The sequence below is a fragment of the Salmo salar genome, chromosome 19 (assembly GCF_965601325.2).
Source record: "Salmo salar chromosome 19, fSalSal1, whole genome shotgun sequence".
NCBI classification, from domain to species: Eukaryota; Metazoa; Chordata; class Actinopteri; order Salmoniformes; family Salmonidae; genus Salmo; species Salmo salar.
Window position 1 is genome coordinate 4,152,762 of NC_138309.1, and position 20,686 is coordinate 4,173,447.

At 43.2% G+C, this 20,686-nt stretch overlaps 1 long non-coding RNA gene across 1 annotated transcript; it reads right to left on the reverse strand.

The window, feature by feature from the left end:
• Positions 1 to 16,780: 16,780 nt before the first annotated feature.
• On the reverse strand, positions 16,781 to 20,100 carry LOC106578300 (uncharacterized). The gene is made up of 2 exons (XR_014381587.1): positions 20,005 to 20,100; positions 16,781 to 19,354 (listed from the first exon to the last, which is right to left on the reverse strand). It is a non-coding gene; the product is annotated as an uncharacterized LOC106578300 (long non-coding RNA).
• Between the last annotated feature and the right edge of the window lie 586 nt (positions 20,101 to 20,686).

Here is a 20,686-nt window from a genome sequence, read left to right on the forward strand (position 1 = left end):
AATGAATTATATCACAATTCCAGTGGGTCAGAAGTTTACATACACTAAGTTGACTGTGCCTTTAAACAGCTTGGAAAATTCCAGAAAATGATGTCATGGCTTTAGAAGCTTCTGATAGGCTAATTGACATCATTTGAGTCAATTGGAGGTGCACCTGTGGATGTATTTCAAGGCCTACCTTCAAACTCTGTGCCTCTTTGCTTAACATCATGGGAAAATCTGCAGAAATCAGCCAAGACGTCAGAAAAAAATTGTAGACCTCCATTAGTCTGGTTCATCCTTGGGAGCAATTTCCAAACGCCTGAAGGTACCAAGTTCATCTGTACAAACAATAGTACGCAAGTATAAACACCATGGGACCACGCAGCCGTCATAGCGCTCAGGAAGGAGACGCATTCTGTCTCCTAGAGATGAACGTACTTTGGTGAGAAAAGCGCAAATCAATCCCAGAACAACAGCAAAGGACCTTGTGAAGATGCTGGAGGAAACAGGTACAAAAGTATCTATGTCAACAGTAAAACGAGTCCTATATCGACATTTACATTTAAGTCATTTAGCAGATGCTCTTATCCAGAGCGACTTACAAATTGGTGCATTCACCTTATGATATCCAGTGGAACAACCACTTTACAATAGTGCATCTAAATCTTTTAAGGGGGGGGGGGTTAGAAGGATTACTTTATCCTATCCTAGGTATTCCTTAAAGAGGTGGGGTTTCAGGTGTCTCCGGAAGGTGGTGATTGACTCCGCTGTCCTGGCGTCGTGAGGGAGCTTGTTCCACCATTGGGGTGCCAGAGCAGCGAACAGTTTTGACTGGGCTGAGCGGGAACTGTGCTTCCTCAGAGGTAGGGAGGCGAGCAGGCCAGAGGTGGATGAACGCAGTGCCCTTGTTTGGGTGTAGGGCCTGATCAGAGCCTGAAGGTACGGAGGTGCCGTTCCCCTCACAGCTCCGTAGGCAATCACCATGGTCTTGTAGATGGATGCGAGCTTCAACTGGAAGCCAGTGGAGAGAGCGGAGGAGCGGGGTGACGTGAGAGAACTTGGGAAGGTTGAACACCAGATGGGCTGCGGCGTTCTGAATGAGTTGTAGGGGTGTAATGGCACAGGCAGGGAGCCCAGCCAACAGCGAGTTGCAGTAATCCAGACGGGAGATGACAAGTGCCTGGATTAGGACCTGCGCCGCTTCCTGTGTGAGGCAGGGTCGTACTCTGCGAATGTTGTAGAGCATGAACCTACAGGATCGGGTCACCGCCTTGATGTTAGTGGAGAACGACAGGGTGTTGTCCAGGGTCACGCCAAGGTTCTTAGCACTCTGGGAGGAGGACACAATGGAGTTGTCAACCGTGATGGCGAGATCATGGAACGGGCAGTCCTTCCCCGGGAGGAAGAGCAGCTCCGTCTTGCCGAGGTTCAGCTTGAGGTGGTGATCCGTCATCCACACTGATATGTCTGCCAGACATGCAGAGATGCGATTCGCCACCTGGTTATCAGAAGGGGGAAAGGAGAAGATTAATTGTGTGTTGTCTGCATAGCAATGATAGGAGAGACCATGTGAGGATATGACAGAGCCAAGTGACTTGGTGTATAGCGAGAATAGGAGAGGGCCTAGAACAGAGCCCTGGGGACACCAGTGGTGAGAGCATGTGGTGCGGAGACAGATTGTCGCCACGCCACCTGGTAGGAGCGACCTGTCAGGTAGGACGCAATCCAAGCGTGGGCCGCGCCGGAGATGCCCAACTCGGAGAGGGTGGAGAGGAGGATCTGATGGTTCACAGTATCAAAGGCAGCCGATAGGTCTAGAAGGATGAGAGCAGAGGAGAGAGAGTTAGCTTTAGCAGTGCGGAGCGCCTCCGTGACACAGAGAAGAGCAGTCTCAGTTGAATGACCAGTCTTGAAACCTGACTGATTTGGATCAAGAAGGTCATTTTGAGAGAGATAGCAGGAGAGCTGGCCAAGGACGGCACGTTCAAGAGTTTTGGAGAGAAAAGAAAGAAGGGATACTGGTCTGTAGTTGTTGACATCGGAGGGATCGAGTGTAGGTTTTTTCAGAAGGGGTGCAACTCTCGCTCTCTGGACGTAGCCAGCGGTCAAGGATGAGTTTATGAGCGAGGTGAGGTAAGGGAGAAGGTCTCCGGAAATGGTCTGGAGAAGAGAGGAGGGGATAAGGTCAAGCGGGCAGGTTGTTGGGCGGCCAGCCGTCACAAGACGCGAGATTTCATCTGGAGAGAGAGGGGAGAAAGAGGTAAAAGCACAGGGTAGGGCAGTGTGAGCAGGACCAGCGGTGTCGTTTGACTTAGCAATCGAGGATCGGATGTCGTCGACCTTCTTTTCAAAATGGTTGACAAAGTCATCCGCAGAGAGGGAGTAGGGGGGAGGGGGATTCAGGAGGGAGGAGAAGGTGGCAAAGAGCTTCCTAGGGTTAGAGGCAGATGCTTGGAATTTAGAGTGGTAGAAAGTGGCTTTAGCAGCAGAGACAGAAGAGGAAAATGTAGAGAGGAGGGAGTGAAAGGATGCCAGGTCCGCAGGGAGGCGAGTTTTCCTCCATTTCCGCTCGGCTGCCCAGAGCCCTGTTCTGTGAGCTCGCAATGAGTCGCCGAGCCACGGAGCAGGAGGGGAGGACCGAGCCGGCCTGGAGGATAGGGGACATAGAGAGTCAAAGGATGCAGAAAGGGAGGAGAGGAGGGTTGAGGAGGCAGAATCAGGAGATAGGTTGGAGAAGGTTTGAGCAGAGGGAAGAGATGATAGGATGGAAGAGGAGAGAGTAGCGGCGGAGAGAGAGCGAAGGTTGGGACGGCGCAATACCATCCGAGTAGGGGCAGAGTGAGAAGTGTTGGATGAGAGCGAGAGGGAAAAGGATACAATGTAGTGGTCAGAGACTTGGAGGGGAGTTGCAATGAGATTAGTGGAAGAACAGCATCTAGTAAAGATGAGGTCAAGCGTATTGCCTGCCTTGTGAGTAGGGGGGGGAGGTGAGAGGGTGAGGTCAAAAGAGGAGAGGAGTGGAAAGAAGGAGGCAGAGAGGAATGAGTCAAAGGTAGACGTGGGGAGGTTAAAGTCACCCAGAACTGTGAGAGGTGAGCCATCCTCAGGAAAGGAACTTATCAAGGCGTCAAGCTCATTGATGAACTCTACAAGGGAACCTGGAGGGCGATAAATGATAAGGATGTTAAGCTTGAAAGGGCTGGTAACTGTGACAGCATGGAATTCAAAGGAGGCGATAGACAGATGGGTCAGGGGAGAAAGAGAGTATGTCCACTTGGGAGAGATGAGGATCCCAGTGCCACCACCCCGCTGACCAGAAGCTCTCGGGGTGTGCGAGAACACGTGGGCAGACGAGGAGAGAGCAGTAGGAGTAGCAGTGTTATCTGTGGTAATCCATGTTTCCGTCAGCGCCAAGAAGTCGAGGGACTGGAGGGTAGCATAGGCTGAGATGAACTATGTCTTGTTGGCCGCAGACCTGGAACTCCACGTGGGTCGTGCGCGCTGGGACCACCAGGTTAGAGTGGCAGCGGCCACGCGGTGTGAAGCGTTTCTATGGCCTGTGCAGAGGGGAGAGAACAGGGATAGACAGACACATAGTTGACAGGCTACAGAAGAGGCTACGCTAATGCAAAGGAGATTGGAATGACAAGTGGACTACACGTCTCGAATGTTCAGAAAGTTAAGCTTACGTTGCAAAAATCTTATTGACTAAAATGATTAAAATGATACAGTACTGCTGGCTGGTGAAGTAGGCTAGCTAGCAGTGGCTGCGTTGTTGACTTTGTTTGAAAGTGTAGCTGGCTAGGTAACCTCGATAGTTTCAGTACTACACCTTATCATGATACAAAGACAACTATGTAGCTAGCTAACATAACACTAATCAAGACGTTCCTTTGTAATGTATTTAGTTTCTACAATGCTGAAAGGCCGCTCAGCAAGGAAGAAGCCACTGCTCCAAAACCGCCATAAAAAAGCCAGACTACGGTTTTCAACTGCACATGGGGACAAAGATTGTATTTTTTGGAGAAATGTCCTCTGGTCTGATGAAACAAAAATAGAACTGTTTGGCCATAATGACCATCGTTATGCTTGGAGGAAAAAGGGGGAGGCTTGCAAGCCAAAGAACATCCAAACCGTGAAGCACGGGGGTGGAAGCATCATGTTGTGGGGGTGCTTTGTTGCAGGAGGGACTGGTGCACTTCACAGAATAGATGGTATCATGAGGGAAGAAAATTATGTGGATATATTGAAGCAACATCTCAAGACAGTCAGGAAGTTAAAGCTTGGTCGCAAATGGGTCTTCCAAATGGACAATGACCCCAAGCATACTTCCAAAGTTGTGGCAAAATGTCTTAAGGACAACAAAGTCAAGGTATTGGAGTGACCATCACAAAGCCCTGACCTCAATCCTATAGAAAATTTGTGGACAGAAATGAAAAAGCGTGTGCGAGCAAGGAGGCCTACATTCCTCAGTCAGGAGGAATGGGACAAAATTCACCCAACTTGTTGTGGGAAGCTTGTAGAAGGCTACCCGAAACATTTGACCCAAGTTAAACAATTTAAAGGCAATGCTACCAAATACTAATTGAGTGTATGTAAATTTCTGACCCGCTGGGAATGTGATGAAAGAAATATACGCTGAAATAAATCATTCTCTCTACTATTATTCTGACATTTCACATTCTTAAAATAAAGTGGTGATCCTTACTGACCTAAGACTGGAAATTTCTACTAGGATTAAATGTCAGGAATTGTGAAAAACTGAGTTTAAATGTATTTGGCCAAGGTGTACGTAAACTTCCGACTTCAACTGTACATAAGATTGTAAAATCCCACAAAACCTACCATACAAGGCAAAACATTACATTACACCATAGCCTTTTTGTAAACAGTATGTTTATGTTGTATAATTGTTTTACCATAATGAATTATCATTGTAATTGCACACAAATTGATGGCAGACATGCACCTATCCCAATGCTCTGTTGCTGGTGACTGGGATGAACGCAGGAGCAGATTTCAAGAGCAGGACAAGACACCCTATTTTTGACTGATGACTGATATAAGTGCATGTATATGATAGGCCTATCTGGCTTATATAATTATGATGGTCATAATGATTTTTAACAGTATCATAAAGTGTATTTTCTACAAGTTATTTGAAATATGATGAAAAAAAAACATGACTGTAAAGAATTCATAACAACAAAGGATTTAAGAAACAAACTTTCAAACTAAAGGGAACTTCTTGGCAGGAAAAAAACGAATTAGAATAAATGTGGGTTTTGACACTCTTATGTAGGTGTCGTAGCCAGCCATAAAATAACTAAATATATGTCATAACAGGTATAAATATATGGGTCATGACAGTGTTATGACAATATTATGACAGGTTATGACAAGTTATGTCAGCTGTTATGACATTATGACATAGTTATGACTAGGGCTGTTACGGTGACCATATTACCACCACACCGGCGGTCACGAGTCATGATGGCAGTCAAATTCCACCTGACCTTTTAGTCACAGGAATTAGGCATTCCCAAGCTCTGATGCTGCTGATGGTCATTAGCAGCCTACCAAACTTGCTAACTGCCTGGTACTCCGCACTCTGTTGTCCCTCTAATCACTCTGACATTAATGTAAATGTAATCAAAAATCTAATCAAACACTTAATGAGAGCCCATGAGCTAATGTTGCGCAACATTTCTACAGGCTATGCAATTGATGGCCTCTATCAGATTTCTATAGGCTCGGCCTACTATATTTATTTCTCAACCTTCCTAATATTAAGCGCATTGCTTCTCTTTAAGACAGCAGTATAGCCTACCTGGCTGGCATGAAAATTAACCACAAAAAAAGCTTTGTCCATTCGCTATTTAAATGCATAGATTACTTCTTTTTTTTTTCCCTCGCTGGCCCAGTTGAGACCGTTGCATGAACACATTTCTCTCATTAATTATTTAGTATATGTAAAGACAAGATTAAATCAAGAATAGTGTGATGGCGACAATATTAGCCTATCACTTGTGAATGATATATTATCACTTGTGAATGACTAACGCAAAAAGCACATGATTTTCTTTGCAACTTTTTCAAATCATAGTCCCACACCACATGTAACCTAGCCCATAGGCCTATATATACTGCTAAAAAAAATAAAGGGAACACTTAAACAACACATCCTAGATCTGAATGAAAGAAATAATCTTATTAAATTCTTTTTTCTTTACATAGTTGAATGTGCTGACAACAAAATCACACAAAAATAATCAATGGAAATCCAATTTATTAACCCATGGAGGTCTGGATTTGGAGTCACACTCCAAATTAAAGTGGAAAACCACACTACAGGCTGATCCAACTTCGATGTAATGTCCTTAAAACAAGTCAAAATGAGGCTCAGTAGTGTGTGTGACCTCCACGTGCCTGTATGACCTCCCTACAACACCTGGGCATGCTCCTGATGAGGTGGCGGATGGTCTCCTGAGGGATCTCCTCCCAGATCTGGACTAAAGCATCCGCCAACTCCTGGACAGTCTGTGGTGCAACGTGGCGTTGGTGGATGGAGCGAGACATGATGTCCCAGATGTGCTCAATTGGATTCAGGTCTGGGGAACGGGCGGGCCAGTCCATAGCATCAACGCCTTCCTCTTGCAGGAACTGCTGACACCCTCCAGCCACATGAGGTCTAGCATTGTCTTGCATTAGGAGGAACCCAGGGCCAACCGCACCAGCATATGGTCTCACAAGGGGTCTGAGGATCTCATCTCGGTACCTAATGGCAGTCAGGCTACCTCTGGCGAGCACATGGAGGGCTGTGTGGCCCCCCAAAGAAATGCCACCCCACACCGTGACTGACCCACCGCCAAACCGGTCATGCTGGAGGATGTTGCAGGCAGCAGAACGTTCTCCAAATGCCACGGTGTTGGGCTGTAAGCACAACCCCCACCTGTGGACGTCGGGCCCTCATACCACCCTCATGGAGTCTGTTTCTGACCGTTTGAGCAGACACATGCACATTTGTGGCCTGCTGGAGGTCATTTTGCAGGGCTCTGGCAGTGCTTCTCCTGCTCCTCCTTGCACAAAGGCGGAGGTAGCGGTCCTGCTGCTGGGTTGTTGCCCTCCTACGGCCTCCTCCACGTCTCCTGATGTACTGGCCTGTCTCCTGGTAGCGCCTCCATGCTCTGGACACTACGCTGACAGACACAGCAAACCTTCTTGCCACAGCTCGCATTGATGTGCCATCCTGGATGAGCTGCACTACCTGAGCCACTTGTGTGGGTTGTAGACTCCCTCTCATGCTACCACTAGAGTGAAAGCACCGCCAGCATTCAAACGTGACCAAAACATCAGCCAGGAAGCATAGGAACTGAGAAGTGGTCTGTGGTCCCCACCTGCAGAACAACTCCTTTATTGGGGGTGTCTTGCTAATTGCCTATCATTTCCACCTGTTGTCTATTCCATTTGCACAACAGCATGTGAAATTTATTGTCAATCAGTGTTGCTTCCTAAGTGGACAGTTTGATTTCACAGAAGTGTGATTGACTTGGAGTTACATTGTGTTGTTTAAGTGTTCCCTTTATTTTTTTGAGCAGTGTATTTTGATAAGGTTTGTATCACAACTAAAGTGGCCAAATAACTTCTTAAAATGAAGCACATTAAACCTGTCACGTCCTGACCAGTAAAGGAGTTATTTGTTATTGTAGTTTGGTCAGGACGTGGCAGGGGGTGTTTGTTGGTTTATGTTCTATGTTAGTTATTTCTATGTTCTAGTCTAGTCCTTTTAGTTCTATGTTTAGGGTTTTGATGGACCTTCAATTGGAGGCAGCTGTTCCTCGTTGCCTCTGATTGAAGGTCCTATGTATAGGGGTGTTTTTGTATTGGGATTTGTGGGTAGTTGTCTCCTGTTTAGTGTCTGTTCGCCTGACAGGTCTGTTAGTGTCGTTCGTTACGTTTGTATACGTGTTTTGGTTGTTTTTTCCTTCTTTTTATTTAATAAAGAAGATGTGCATACACGTTCCCGCTGCACCTTGGTCCAATTCTTACGTCATCTATGACAAAACCGCTTTACAAGGGGTGTAGAGCCTAACTGGCATACATTCGCAGCACGTGAGTTTCAAGTTTGGGGAAGATCATTTTTACCATAAAAATGCACCTTTATAATAAAAGCATTACATGTATAATCACATTAATTTGTGATCACTTTTGAGAATAGCCCTCAGCCATATGGCATAACCAGATCAGGGCCTAACATAAGGATAATGCGGAGTATGCTATTCTGTTCTTCTGAAATATAAATTTTCTTCATATCATGTTTCTTTAGACCTGTCTAAAATAAATATTTAGATTTATTGTGATGGTGTAGACTAAATTACATGGATTTATTATCATTCTGTTTGAAGTGTAATCTTCCATAACATGAGTCACAACCAAGCCTATACCCATGTAATTACTGTGACTGCGTCACAAATGGCACCATATTCCCTTTGTGGTACGCAAATTTTGCCTGGGGCCCATTGGACTCATGGTCAAAAGTAGTATACTATATAAAGGTAATAGGGTGCTATTTGGGATGCAATCATGTATTTCATGGTTTATGTAAGTCTTTCCATTTATAGCCATCTCTAAAAATAAGAGATGTTGGATGTACACTTTGCACTATTGCGAACGCGTATTACTGTAAATATGGCCGAGTCTACTTCTTATATAATCATGAATATTTCTCAATTCAATGTGTTATTAAGCCCAAAGGCCCAGATGATCACATGGCAGTGTTTCACCTAGATTGCCTATTCCCAGATGGGGAACACAGGTCCAAAAAGCAATATCCAGACTTTCTGGCACCAAAGTTGTCAATAGAAACCAATAAAATACCAAATATTTTAGACACAGGGCAAGAGAGCTAGGCAGGAGGGATCCCCATTCTGACACCAGTGTTACGAAGTTACACAGGCAACATGCAGGAAACGTGAGTTTACTGGATATTAACCAAGTATATGTATGTAATGTATGTATGCGTCTCAAATGACACCCTATTCCCTATTTAGTGCACTACTTTTGACCGGAACCCTATGGGCCCTGCATAAAAGTAATGCACTATAAAGCGACTAGGGTGCCATTTGGGACTCTATTCTCTGGTCACCTTGCTCCCCACCCTCAGAAGGGGACATGCAACTAGTCCCACGGGGGAAACCCTACGTACATGTGGCATGGTGTTAATATCAGAGTCAGAGTGTGTATGTAGTGAGCTACGTATGGTAGTCCAGTACCTGACAGGAAAGTGTCATAGACCCTCCAGATGGAATTCCTGCCCAGCAGCTTAGACACAGGATACCCAGTGTGGTTGGAGAGTTCCTGTATAAATCGCTGTGGGATCATAACTCCACTCATTACATGATATTGATCTTATAAGAATAAATAAAAAATCCAGTCAGTCAAATGTATTACTGTGCCTGATGGATTCTTAAAAGCAGAATCAATATATTCTGTGACATTAGCTTTTTGCCTCCATAAACAGTTGATTATTAAAACCGTATGTCTTGTCAAATAAGTGCACTGTACCAAGTTGTTTTTTACCCAGTGCTTAGTCAAGAGCAAAAATTACTCAGTGGAAGGATTTCATTGTTCTTCCCTTCATCTACACTGATGCAAAATACTTGACAGGTGTTGATTACTGTCAGTATGTAGCGATAGATTCAAGGTCCAGTATGTAGCTTTGTGTGTGACCTGACCAAATTCACACAGAAATGTGAGTTGTAGATCTGTCATTATCATTGAAAGCAAGTCTGATTAGCGGTAGATCTGTTCTGTGTGTGCTAATTCTATGCTTCCAGTCCTGAAGTTTTGCTTTTGCTCTTTTTACTTTCAGTTTTGTACACCAGCTTAAAACAGCTGACAATGCAATATTTTTGGTTATTGAAAACATATTTCACAGCAGTTTAGATTGTACAATTCTCTATACTATATATTGCTTGATGTCACGTAAACTGAAATCAGGCGAACATGATCAAATTTTAGCAATCAGGTAATGGCGGAGCCTTTCTACATATTACACCCTTAAACCTTATTAGGCTTTCAGCTGCTCAATTCCTTCAGATCCCATCGAATGACACAAGGAGAGGAAACCACTTTTGAATATTGAGATGTACCAAGGGTGACACAATTTTTCAGTTACTCCATGTTCCCACCAGAGGGAAGTAAAACGTACCAACGGACGCCTCCATAAATTGCCAGATTACTCCTTAATAGGAATCATGATGGGACTCAGTTTAATTAAAACCTTTTCATTTTAATTCAATCCTGTGGTTAATTAACAGCTCTGAGAAGGTGAGAGAAATTGCGTTGAGCAGCTTTTTGGAAGACGACAGAGAAAACTGACTGAGAATATCGCTGAGGACTTGATGTCACACCAAAATAACTAACACGCCTTAGTTACAATGAAACATTAATTCAGTCTTTGGATAACAAAAACATGTAGCAAGTGAGTCAAAATGTATTTATGGGACAAGATGAATAGGGAGAGACAGTGTTGGGAGGAAAAGGGTTTCATGGCATATTGCTCAAAGCATATCTATCATATGATATGACTTGAAATGACACGACAGAACAACAAAAACAAACATAAAAAACAATAACATAAACAACAACAAGTTGTCTACAAACTCATAAAAGTTATTGAGGTGTGCTTGGTATATCTTGGAGTTTTCCATTTTGGGACTATTCTATTTGATTAAATTGGGTCAGGCAACTCAATCAAGCTCAAGCAGTATTTGAAATCTGTTGACATACTGCTATGAATTTGACCCAAGTCTGAACATGCTATGTCATGTCTACTATGAAGCAGCTTGTCAAATCCAAGACAAAAATACAAGTTTGAATCCTATGTCAAATGTGTCAATTCGCTTCTAGTAAAATTCATGTAAACTCAGTTTACAGCTTTGCTTTATTAGCAGCCCTTTGTTTTGTTTTTAATCGCCATTTCCATCCCACTGCCAAATGGCCTATTGGTAAGGGAAATGGATGTGAAAGATCCATGCTCACAGTCACATCTCAAATGGGCGTAATCATATTGAGTCCCACATCAAGCGCCACACAAAACCAATATAACTAGTATTTTCTTTCAAATATGTTAGATTGATCCTACCTGGAATGCCAGGTCAGATGGGCTGGGTTTGCACTTTTTGGACTCTTTCATTGGTTACAATGCAACCAGGCTAGTTCAAAAACAGTTGACTGAGTAGACATGTTTTTTATGCCAGCCAGCTGCCTGCCGCCTGCCTACCTTATCCTTGGCCTACCTTATCCTTGGCTCTGGTGACAGTTGAACTGAAATGGGCTGCCATGGTAACTAGGGCCTGAGGGGAGGGGGGTGTCTTTTGGGGGGGGGGGGGGACAGCTCAGCCAGGTTAGCATGGGCACTCATCAGGGTGCAGTGTTAGTTTGTGCTCCGCATGTACACCTGTGTGGAGGGGATGAAGTGAGGCTTGGTTACATCTCACTGTCCATACTAGCATACCACAGAGAATGCATGTCCAAAAAATGTATCCACTGCAAGTGGTATGCCAGTGTGCATAATGGAACAAAGCTTTACTCTATTAAGAATTCATACAGCGAGGGAAAAAAGTATTTGATCCCCTGCTGATTTTGTACGTTTGCCCACTGACAAAGAAATGATCAGTCTATAATTTGAATGGTAGGTTTACTTGAACAGTGAGAGACAGAATAACAACAAAAAAATCCAGAAAAACGCATGTCAAAAATGTTATAAATTGATTTGCATTTTAATGAGGGAAATAAGTATTTGACCCCTCTGCAAAACATGACTTAGTACTTGGTGGCAAAACCCTTGTTGGCAATCACAGAGGTCAGACGTTTCTTGTAGTTAGCCACCGGGTTTGCACACATCTCAGGAGGGATTTTGTCCCACTCCTCTTTGCAGATCTTCTCCAAGTCATTAAGGTTTTGAGGCTGACGTTTGGCAACTCGAACCTTCAGCTCCCTCCACAGATTTTCTATGGGATTATGGTCTGGAGACTGGCTAGGCCACTCCAGGACCTTAATGTGCTTCTTCTTGAGCCACTCCTTTGTTGCCTTGGCCGTGTGTTTTGGGTCATTGTCATGCTGGAATACCCATCCACGACCCATTTTCAATGCCCTGGCTGAGGGAAAGAGGTTCTCACCCAAGATTTGACGGTACATGGCCCCGTCCATCATCCCTTTGATGCGGTGAAGTTGTCCTGTCCCCTTAGCAGAAAAACACCCCAAAAGCATAATGTTTCCACCTCCATGTTTGACGGTGGGGATGGTGTTCTTGGGGTTATAGGCAGCATTCCTCCTCCTCCAAACACGGTGAGTTGAGTTGATGCCAAAGAGCTCCATTTTGGTCTCATCTGACCACAACACTTTCACCCAGTTGTCCTCTGAATCATTCAGATGTTCATTGGCAAACTTCAGACGGGCATGTATATGTGCTTTCTTGAGCAGGGGGACCTTGCTGCAGGATTTCAGTCCTTCACGACGTAGGGTGTTACCAATTGTTTTCTTGGTGACTATGGTCCCAGCTGCCTTGAGATCATTGACAAGATCCTCCCGTGTAGTTCTAGGCTGATTCCTCACCGTTCTCATGATCATTGCAACTCCACGAGGTAAGATCTTGCATGGAGCCCCAGGCCGAGGGAGATTGACAGTTCTTCTGTGTTTCTTCCATTTGCGAATAATCGTACCAACTGTTGTCACCTTCTCACCAAGCTGCTTGGCGATGGTCTTGTAGCCCATTCCAGCCTTGTGTAGGTCTACAATCTTGTCCCTGACATCCTTGGAGAGCTCTTTGGTCTTGGCCATGGTGGAGAGTTTGGAATCTGATTGATTGCTTCTGTGGACAGGTGTCTTTTATACAGGAAACAAACTGAGATTAGGAGCACTCCCTTTAAGAGTGTGCTCCTAATCTCAGCTCGTTACCTGTATAAAAGACACCTGGGAGCCAGAAATCTTTCTGATTGAGAGGGGGTCAAATACTTATTTCCCTCGTTAAAATGCAAATCAATTTATAACATTTTTGACATGCGTTTCTCTGGATTGTTTTGTTGTTATTCTGTCTCTCACTGTTCAAATAAACCTACCATTAAAATTATAGACTGATCATTTATTTGTCAGTAGGCAAACGTACAAAATCAGCAGAGGATCAAATACTTTTTTCCCTCACTGTATGTTCTACTTAAAAGCCAGTATAGGAATATGCTAACAACATAGGCTTAACAAGTATCAAACTGTTTGAAGTATTTTAACAGTTGAATAGGGCAAACAATTAAATTTAAGGTTATACTGTGGTGTATGCCTGAAAACATGCAATGATATCAAGAGAGAGAGATATTATATTTTTTGGTAAAGGGGAAAGAAAGAGAGTGGATAAAGAGAGAGAATAGAAAGAGAGAGATGTCTCTCGTGACATCTGTATTTGCTTTTTCCTTTTCTATGTGAAGTGATAGGACACTATAAATCACTTTGACAACATTGGCTTTTCCTGTGATACCAATAAAGCTTGATAGAATTCGAATGTAACATGACAGGGGAGAGGAAAGGTACAGCTTGAACTGAAACTTGAGCGCGACAAACATATTATTAGCAACAGCGAATTCCGAAAGTTGTTATATTGGTGATAATTGCATGTTACTTAATGGATGGCGGGATGGATGGAAAGAGATGGGGAAGAGAGAGAGAGGGAGACAGGGACAAGAGGGTGAGCGAGAGAGAGAGAAAGAGATAAAGGGACATAATGGAGTAAAGAGAAAGTGGGGGAGAGAGAAAACAACAAGAAGAGGGAAATCAGATCTTTGTTGTAATGCCAATATGATGCACACAGAGCCAAACAACATGTATGCAGTCTAATGCACAGTGGGCCCTCAGGCATGATAAGCTCAGATGCAACATCATGTTATGAGGTTGGGGTGATGACATCATCAAAATTTGTCACTCTTATTAGCCTAGACCATAATCAAGTGATAATGCCCAAGAAGCCGGTGTTTGGAGGATATAGTGCCTTCAGAAAGTATTCATACCCCTTGACTTATTCCACATTTTGTTGTGTTATAGCCTGAATTCAAAATGGATGACATAGATTTTTATTCTAACCTACAGGTAGCCTAGTGGTTAGAACGTTGGGCCAGTAACCAAAACTTTGCTGGGTCGAATCGCTGAGCTGACAAGGTAAAAATCTATTGTTCTGCCCCTGAACAAGGCAGTTAACCCACTGTTCCCCGGTAGGCCGTCATTGTAAATAATCATTTGTTCTTAACTGACTTGCCTAGTTAAATAAAGGTTAAACTTTTTTTGTAAATACACACAATAACAAAGTGAAAACATGTTTTAGAGAATGTATTGAAAATGAAATACAGAAATATCTTATTTACATAAGTTAGAATCACCTTTGGCAGCGATTACAGCTGTGAGTCTTTCTGGGTAAGTCTCTACAACATGTAGTCCCGACACAAATCTAGGCTTGCTACCCAAGCCAGCTTGTCGTTCATTCTATCGGTTCGCTTGCCAGAGATACAGCCCAGTCGTTAACTCTCCTTGTTCTAAATCTATGGATGCGACCCAGTTGTTAATTTCAGATGTTCCATTAATAACATGATGGCTGGCAACGTTCTTATCTAGCCAACTTCAGCTAAGATGTCAAACAGTGCAGACAGAATAATGGCAAAGTAGCTGCATTTGTGTTTGTGTAAGCTGTTTTCTAGTGATTTTTTAGGGATACATCCAAAACAATGAGGTAATAATGCACGATTTAGACTAGTATTTGCTCTCTAGCCAGGACACTGTTCAGAGGACCTAGCCAACTACACAGCTAACACAGTCACTTAAAACTGAAGCTGGAATGACAGCAAACTAGCTGCATTTTATGTTTTTCTATTTATTTCTATACAGTGCCTTCAGAAAGTATTCGAACCCCTTGACCTATTCCACTTTATGTTGTGTTACAGCCTGAATTCAAAATGGATTAAATATTTATTTTTTAATTCACCCATCTACACACAATACACCTGATGACAAAGTGAAAATATGTTTTTTGAAATTTTTGCTAATTTACTGAAAGTGTAATACAGGAATATATATACTGCTCAAAAAAATAAAGGGAACACTAAAATAACACATCCTACATCTGAATGAATGAAATAATCTTATTAAATACTTTTTTCTTTACATAGTTGAATGTGCTGACAACAAAATCACACAAAAATATTCAATGGAAATCCAATTTATCAACCCATGGAGGTCTGGATTTGGAGTCACACTCAAAATTAAAGTGGAAAACCACACTACAGGCTGATCCAACGTTGATGTAATGTCCTTAAAACAAGTCAAAATGAGGCTCAGTAGTGTGTGTGGGCTCCACGTGCCTGTATGACCTCCCTACAATGCCTGGGCATGCTCCTGATGAGGTGGCGGATGGTCTCCTGAGGGATCTCCTCCCAGACCTGGACTAAAGCATCCGCCAACTCCTGGACAGTCTGTGGTGCAACGTGGCGTTGGTGGATGGAGCGAGACATGATGTCCCAGATGTGCTCAATTGGATTCAGGTCTGGGGAATGGGCGGGCCAGTCCATAGCATCAATGCCTTCCTCTTGCAGGAACTGCTGACACTCCAGCCAGATGAGGTCTAGCATTGTCTTGCATTAGGAGGAACCCAGGGCCAACCGCACCAGCATATGGTCTCACAAGGGGTCTGAGGATCTCATCTCGGTACCTAATGGCAGTCAGGCTACCTCTGGCGAGCACATGGAGGGCTGTGTGGCCCCCCAAAGAAATGCCACCCCACACCATGACTGACCCACCGCCAAACCGGTCATGCTGGAGGATGTTGCAGGCAGCAGAACGTTCTCCACGGCGTCTCCAGGCTCTGTCACGTCTGTCACATGTGCTCAGTGTGAACCTGCTGTCATCTGTGAAGAGCACAGGGCGCCAGTGGCGAATTTGCCAATCTTGGTGTTCTCTGGCAAATGCCAAACGTCCTGCACGGTGTTGGGCTGTAAGCACAACCGCCACCTGTGGATGTCGGGCCCTCATACCACCCTCATGGAGTCTGTTTCTGACCGTTTGAGCAGACACATGCACATTTGTGGCATGCTGGAGGTCATTTTGCAGGGCTCTGGCAGTGCTCCTCCTTGCACAAAGGCGGAGGTAGCGGTCCTGCTGCTGGGTTGTTGCCCTCCTACGGCCTCCTCCACATCTCCTGATGTACTGGCCTGTCTCCTGGTAGCGCCTCCATGCTCTGGACACTACGCTGACAGACACAGCAAACCTTCTTGCCACAGCTCGCATTGATGTGCCATCCTGGATGAGCTGCACTACCTGAGCCACTTGTGTGGGTTGTAGACTCCGTCTCATGCTACCACTAGAGTGAAAGCACCACCAGCATTCAAAAGTGACCAATACATCAGCCGGGAAGCATAGGAACTGAGAAGTGGTCTGTGGTCCCCACCTGCAGAACCACTCCTTTATTGGGGGTGTCTTGCTAATTGCCTATAATTTCCACCTGTTGTCTATTCCATTTGCACAACATGTGTGAAATGTGAAATTTATTGTCAATCAGTGTTGCTTCCTAAGTGGACAGTTTGATTTCACAGAAGTGTGATTGACTTGGAGTTACATTGTGTTGTTTAAGTGTTCCCTTTATTTTTTTGAGCAGTGTACTACTTGAGTAAAAGTCTAAAATATTTGATTTTAAATATACTTAAGCATCAAAAGTAAAGTATAAATCATTTCAAATTGCTTATATTAAGCAAACCAGACGGCACAATTGTCTTGTTTTTTATTTATTTACGGATAGCCAGAGGCACACTCCAGCACTCAGATATCATATAAAAACCAGTAATAATTTGTTTAGTGAGCCCGTATTAGGGATGACCAGGGATGTTCTCTTGATAAGTATGTGAATTTGACAATTTTCCTGTCATGCTTAGCATTCAAAATGTAATGAGTACTTTTGGGTGTCAGGAAAAATGTATGGAGTAAAAAGTACATTATTTTCTTTAGGAATGTAATGAAGTAAACGTAGAAGTTGTAAAAATACAGCATAAATAGTAAAGTAAAGTACAGAGACCCAAAATCTTTACACCACTGGTTCCGACATGCATTCTTTGTCCTAAACTTATACACATTCTGATTGTGCACACAATGTAGCATCTACACATGGTATTAAAATCTGTCTCTTATCCATCCACTGTGTCCTCATTCTGAACAGATATCCTGGCCCCTCCAGAGGTGGTCAGGAAGATCTAATCACAATCAGAAAACAATGACTCTTTGAATTTTCAACACGTGTCAAAAAATGTGGGCACAATCAGAATGTGGAAAAGATCAGGACAAAGGGCGTATGTTAGAACCAAGTATAAACAGGCTACAATGTGGTTAATTTAAGCTTGATTAATTGGGTTAATACATGGCTCCTACATCAAGCAAAAAATACAATATGATTATGGGTTATCAACAACTATCTTAATTACTTATTTTCCCCTCAAGCATAAATCAAGTCGTAAATCTATCAGATTTCAAAATGAACCCAAAACAGTAAAGCAGAACTGAAAATAATTACAGCGACAATACATTTCAGAATGTGGGATTCAGTCAATGAGAAACAAGAAAAATTGAAAAGGTATCCAAAGTTTTCAGGGATCCCCACATCTTTTCTGTCCTTTCTTTCACTTCTGCAACAGTGGGGTCACCTTTTAGAGGTTAACTGAAAATATTGATAAAGACAATGAAAACATACTGCCAAATTCAGTCTACTTTCTCACACAGTATTATCAGAAACATTATCAGACCTCAGGATAAGACCCAGATGCAGACAGTTCAAAGTAACACAATTTATTACAAAAACATGGGGCAGGCAAATGACAGGGCAGGCAGAGGTCAGCAATCCAGAGCAGAGTCCGAAAGGTACAGAACGGCAGGCAGGCTCAGGGTCAGGGTAGAGGTCAGTAATCCAGGGTAGTGTCACAAGGTACAGAACAGCAGTCAGGCTCAGGGTCAGGGCAGGCAAAATGGTCAAAAGCGGGAAAACTAGAAAACAGGGACTAGAGAGAAAAATGCTGTACGGGGAAAACGCTGGTAGGCTTGACGAGACAAGACGAACTGGCAACAGACAAACAGAAAACACAGGTATAAATACACAGGGGATAATGGGGCAGATGTGGTTTTACCTGGAAGGGGGTGTAGACAACCACAAAGACAGGTGAAACAGATCAGGGTGTGACAGACATGCTATTTGGCAATTCCAAATATAGCATAAATGTAATGGTGATTCTAATAACACAAGTTTAATAGTTGTTAACTAATAATAGTTCATTCGTTTAGAACCTTGTCATTAAATGATAACCTGTGATGTAACAAACTATAATATTTATAAAACATACAGTATGTAGTGTAAATGTTCCTTTCCCTTAATGTTTATGTAATAGACTCAGACTGATTGCTTACAGCTGGTTTAGGAAATCTATGAGATAAGGGCCCATTGCAGTAAATCTCATCTGTGAAGCTATACACATATATGACTTGACATTTAGTGCATGTTGCACTAAAGGATGTACTGCTTCATAACCCACCTACCTGACCCCCTCTCTTCCCCTCTCCCGTGTGATGCCTACTCCCAATTCACACTGGCCGCTCAAAATCCCAATCACTGTCTCTGTCAATCTCTCGCTCTCCCTTGACATACATGGACCAATAAATCAAATAAAATCAAATTGTATTGGTCACATACACATGGTCAGCAGATGTTAATGTGAGTGTAGCGAAATGCTTGTGCTTCTAGTTCCGACAGTGCAGTAATATCTAACAGTAATCTAACAAATTCACAACGACTACCTTATACACACACAAATGTAAAGGGATGAGTAAGAATATGTACATATAAATATATTGTTGAGCGATGGCTGTGCGGCATAGGCTAGATGCAATAGAAGGTATAAAATACACTATATACATATGAGATGAGTAATGTAGGATATGTAAACATTATTAAAGTGCCATTATTTAAAGTGACTAGTGATACCTTTATTAAGTGACCAGTGATTTGAGTCAGTATGTTGGCAGCAGCCTCTCCATGTTAGCGATGGCTGTTTAACAGTCTGATGACCTTGAGATAGAAGCTGTTTTTCAGTCTCTCGGTCCCAGCTTTGATGCACCTGTACTGACCTCACCTTCTGGATGGTAGCGGGGTGAACAGACAGTGGCTTGATGATCTTTTTGGCCTTCCTGTGACATCGGGTGGTGTAGGTGTCCTGGAGGGCAGGTAGTTTGTCCCCGGTGATGCGTTGTGCGGTCAGACCGCACTACCCTCTGGAGAGCCTTGCGGTTGAGGGCGGTGCAGTTGCTCCCAAGAGAATTGTCTTCGATTAGTCACAGCCATGTATACCCCCCATGTAAACTGGAAACCATATATCCTCAGGCTACATTTATTGTACCCCCCCCAATATACCCAGGCAGTTCTCTTTAATTCAGTATTTGATCTGTAAACATGTAGCCTGAGGATACACCTCAGAAAGGATAGCTCCCTTTATGTCGCAGCCATACCGCGCAGTGAGAATCATTACTCACGTAGCTAATTTGTCCAGCAGCTAGTGGGGCTAGTAAGCTAGCTAGGCTTGATAAGGGGGTAAAAGCTCACTGGTAGCCTATCATTTCTCATCTGGTGCCTCACTTAGCCCCCCCACCACACACACACACACACACACACGTAGCTAATTTGTCCAGCAGCCAGTGGGTCTATCTAGCTAGCTGTCGATAGCATGAATCTGTAACAACAAATCTGTATAAACAGGGACTAATACGACCATTACATCTCAAGCATGCTAACTAACTCACTTGCACAGCCATCATACATATCAAAAGCACATAACAGGAAGCCCCCAATATCTAACATGTACCGTAAACATATACCATATACATCAGGAAATGTACATAGTGAACTCGTACACATTGTAAATATGAAAAAAGATGACAGTATTTCAAAACGTGACTTACCTCTTGCATAGAATTATCAGACTGGGGAGAATTTACATTCACGATCTCCCCCTAATAGAGTGCTGTGTTGAAAAGTCACCACGCCTCCATCTTGGCACTCCCCCACTATTGTAAAAAAAAATATTTAGGAAGATATAGAAATGCATTTATTAATGTCTACATTCGTTTTTGCCACATTTATTATATTACAGACACCTTAATGCACACTTTTACATTATATTATGTGAGCTAAACATAAAATCTAAATGAAAAAATATGTTTAAAAAGATCCTTAAAGTCTAATTTTCGGAGATTAGTAATTTTACTTTCCCCACTACAACAAGAAAATACATGTAATTTTTCCCTTGAAACATTTAATTGAAACACTATAGAATTCCATTCATTCCTATGCGGGACTGCTCCTACTGGGGAGTTCCAATACAGTCGACCGGTGGCTTCAAAGCCTCTCAATAGACAATACATAGCATCAGCAATCCAGGGTTTATGTACATCATTCATTGGGACCACTGGCTGGGCATGCCCTTCTTTTTAAAATCACAGCGCAAGAGAGTTACTGATCACATCTGTTACATATACACATACAGTACAGTCAGTACATGTATCCACGCTGGGCGAAAATTGTCCATATTAGGGGATATATCTTTACATGACACATTTTTGATATTCTAGAGCATACAGACCA